Here is a 4706-nt window from a genome sequence, read left to right on the forward strand (position 1 = left end):
CTATTTCTTTCTTTACCCATAATTTTAGATAACATTTTGCAGAAATACGTTTTCGAGAGAGTGTGGATTACATTAGATTGAAAGTTCAACGAAGTTTGAAATGAATAAATGAAGATGAAAAGATTACAGAAGTTAGTGGCAACGAAGTTTGGAGATATAGACGATAAATTCATCTTTAAAAAAAACACGTTAGAGTTTTTGCATGTATGAGTGAAATAGAATAAAAGTAAAATATTAACGAAATATCTTTTTCCTACCTATTAAAATCACTGGATATAATATATATAATAATCCCGAATAGATTTTCCTGGCTTACCAGTCCTCAGCAATGGAGAACGCTGGTGGACCTGATCGGCTCTACGCATGTTGATATCTCTGGGGCCATTAACCGTGGACGATCCCAGCCAGCCCCATCAAGCAAGAGCATGAAGCAAGCAAAAATCTCTGCCACGAAATTTAACGACTAGTTCTCATAAAAAAAGGAAAAATATTTAATAACCGGTTCGTGCAAGCATCTGTGAACTAGCTCCATCTCAGCCTTGCTTGAATTATATAATGCGATGATGGAGTATTACTTGGAAGGAAATGCTTCACAGTGATGGAGAAACATGGTTCAATGATATCACTATCATTGTAAGAAACATGTACAAGATAATACTCACCACCCGAGGGTTATAGTATGATGGCTGAAGAAGGCATAGAACGGTAGAATAGTCTCTGTCTCATTGCCTATGCTATACTCAATAAACTCATTGACACTGACATCACTACCCGATAAGTTTATGGCCTGCCTGGAGGTCACTATTCATTCATAGTGTAATTATTTTTTTAACATTTTGTGTTTCCTCAATCGAATACATACCGATATCATTAATAATAAAATTATGTATTTCACTATCTAACATATTAAATTATCAGGTCATCCCATAAGTTCTGTCCGAATTTTGAATAAAGAAAACAAGTGATCAAATGTTATATTTAATTGAAATTTAATCATCAATGTACTTTACCTGATTCTCTATGACTTCCTCCTGATTTCACATTCAGTCAAAAAACATTAAAGTTAATTTTTAAAAAATTGTGCTACAGTAGCATGATGACTCTGGAAATTTTTCTTGAACCTTCAAGATGTTTTATTTGCTCCATTGCTACGTTGAATGGGATTTGGACACACACAATCTGATTTACAATTGTCTATAGTTGATAGAAACTATTTTATCTACTTAATCGAATCAAAATCAAACTTTTTTTTACATCACTACACGGAAACATTCCAAATTTATCATTCAATACTGCATTCCTTTCTTTTTTTTCTGAACGCTTACGTTTTGCCTTTCAAAGTAAAAACATATTTTCTCTTACAAAAGAAATGTTAACTTTAAGATTCTCAAATATGTCTAACAAATAATATAATTTGCAAAGTCAGTTCCTATCATGAGAGAATTCGGAAATTTGAGTTCTTTGCGGATAAAAACAACATTAGTACGTTTGCTAAGTCTCTTAGCTATATCAAAGCTCATCCGTTTGGCAGCCATCGCATGACTGTTTGCAGAGAAACTTTGTTGGACTAGAATCCCATTTAATTACAGAGGTTTTTAAACATAGCTTTTCAAAGTGTAGCTATTAATGAAAGTAATCGTTTTAACTGCATTTTGTAGTGCTGCACTTAGATTTGAAAATTTTTTAAAATCACTAATACTTTTGTCATGAATTATGCAATGAGTGGATATAATAAGTGCATTAGTTCCGGATTTAACTTTATCATGGAATTTTACGTTTCTTCCCGTCATTGATTCTGCGCTGGTACATCTAAAAATGTATTTATTCCATTTCAGATCTACATCCTTAAGAAAATAGTCCACCTTGATGAAAACCTCTTCACATATTGCACATCTATCTAATGATTGATAAATCACCAAATCTTCGATAATGCTGTTTTCATACGAAAACAACGTGTACGAGGATTTACTATTTCATACTACATGTACCAATAGTTGAATGGCGTTTGTAATGTTGGCCGATTCCATCTTAATCACAAATTTACTACATCCTTCAAGTTCTTCAATTATGTTGCCGAAATCGGCTATTGATAATTTCGAGAATTCTTTTGCATGCTGTATCATTTGCCATTGGAATTGTTTCTTTTTCGTTCACATAGGTCTTCCCATGAATAATTTCTGGGATTCTAGTAACACAGTTCCTCGTCAATCATGTATGATTTCTTAGCTTTTGTAATTCAGTATGAGGTTTTGTATGACACTCAAAAATAGAATTTTCCTCGAACTAACGAGATGATATTAATCTTTTAGAAAACGACAAACATTTGCTGAATAGGAAACACATCCAGTTTTAAAATGTTCCTAAATTAGCAGACTTCGTACTTTCACTCGCCAAATATTCATTGCAAATTATGTAATTAAGTAATTAAGGATGGAATTTTCCATGCCTAAGTGCAAAAATAAATCCAGGTAGTAAAAATGGTTTTTAGAGCTACTGCTTTTTTGTGCAGAATTTTTGAGCTTCTACACTTTCCCTTACTTTCTATAGGAATTTTTGTCAGCTGTGTATATCAGCTGCGCGCACATGCGTGTGCACGCGCACGTATACGAATACATGTGCATTAGCACCTGCCATATACTCATCCGTGCGCGAACATATGTAGGATACATATTTGGGTGTGTGTGTGTGCATGGATGATTGGTGAACGTGACTATGTACATTCATGTATTTATATGTGAACGTATGAATGTGTGCGTGTTGGAATGTGTGGAAGGACATATAGGCACACACACACACACGCACGCACGCACGCGTGGAGCTTAGGTGTTTCGCTCATAAACACACACATCGCTCGGTCTGAGATTCGAACTCGCGATCCCTCGACCGCGAGTCCGCTGCTCTAACTACTAAGCCATGTGCCTCCACGATTACAGTTACGCGAAGTTAAACGCTCTCTGCCAACGGCTCACAGTGAACTGCTTACCCTGAACTACTGACAGTTCTTTATTCTATAGCAGTGAGACAGTCAACTTTAGTCACTTCGGGGTGATCGGAAACCGTCCACAACATCTCCCATTTTTAGAATTAGTCTCCCTTAATTTCTCCCCTTTTGAGAATTAAACTCCATCCAGAGTTTTAACATCTCTTACACTTAGGGTTCAATTGTAATGTTTCCGTTCTTTTCCATTTTCTAGTGCTAGAACGTGTAGTTTCAAATTGTTTGGGTGTTGGTATCTCAAACATGTCGTGCAATACTTCTATGGGGATTTCATTGCTCGTGACTGTTTTGTCTGTGAGTTTTTTAAGATGGTTAATATGTCTTTTATGTTCGACATTTTTCCTTTTACCAGGAATAACATTCTTCCAATTTGTTTAATAATTACACCGTTCTCCTAGCTTTCTTTACCATAACTAAAGGTTTAAAAAAAAAACTTTGTCACTTAACTTGAATTTTAAAATATTTTTGTTGTTCACCTTTTTTCTATTTTCACTCGGTATCAGTTTAGCAAAAACGGATCTGATCTTTCTAGCAAACAATAATTCTGCGTTTGACACTCCAGACGGAATGTTCGGATTAGGTGTTACTCGGTATACTCTAAGAAATTGTTGAAGTGCAAGGTCATTCATTACTTCATTGTTCGCCTTTTTTTATGACCCTCTTGAAAGTGTTAACAAAACACTCCGCTTGTCCGTTTGACTTAGGATGATACGGCGGGGTGGTGACATGTTCGATAACGAACATTCTACAAAATTTCCTGAACTCGTCTGAAGTAAACTGAGTCCCATTATCAGACTCAATGGTATCAGGAATACCATATCTGGCAAACAATTCGTGTAAAAGACTTACTGTCTTTTTACGCTTATGCACTTCAGGCCACTTTGAAAAACTGTACACTACAACAAAGTAATATGAACCCTTAAGTGGACCTACGTACTCAACATGCAGTATGGACCATGGCATATCTGTTTTTGGTCACAGTTGCCATTTAGTGGTAGGTGTTTTTGTAGCTAGGGCACACCCTCGGCATGCTTTCGCTAGTTCTTCAATGTCACGGTCCATTGTTGGCCAATATACATAACTTCTCATTAACGATTTCATTATCGAAACCCCTGGGTGATCAATGTGAAATTCCTTTAGTAATCGCTTTTGTAGTGTGGCTGGCACTAAACCGTCACACATTGAGAATAGGTTCGCATTTGTGCTGCGCAAATTTTTATCTCTTTTAGCCTTCAGCATTTCTTTAATTTTTTTAATGAGTTTATCGTTTTCCGATTTTAATTTTGTCTTGTAATGCGACTGGCAGTTCACATATGACGTTACACAAAACATTTTAAATTTCATTTTCCGCTCGCAACGCAGCAATCACAGTATCTTTAAAAAAATGGTTCAGTATTTTTAAACATCGGTCTTGATAAACAATCAGCGTGTCTTAATTTCTTAGATGTTATATACTCCTTCTTGAAATCATAGTTTAATAATACAGAACCACAGCATTGCAACCTATTAGCAGTATGGGTAGGGATTCATTTCTTCAACCCATATATAGTTAATAATGAACGATGATCAGTCTGTAGTCGAAAACTTCTACCATGTAAAAATCTATGAAATTTTTTTACGGCAAAAACAATCGCTAGACCCGCTTTTTCGATTTGGTTGTAATTTTTTTTGCTGCTGATATCAGAGAACGTGAGGCATGAACCACTGC

This window comes from Octopus bimaculoides, chromosome 8, assembly GCF_001194135.2.
Source record: "Octopus bimaculoides isolate UCB-OBI-ISO-001 chromosome 8, ASM119413v2, whole genome shotgun sequence".
In the NCBI taxonomy this organism is placed as follows: Eukaryota; Metazoa; Mollusca; class Cephalopoda; order Octopoda; family Octopodidae; genus Octopus; species Octopus bimaculoides.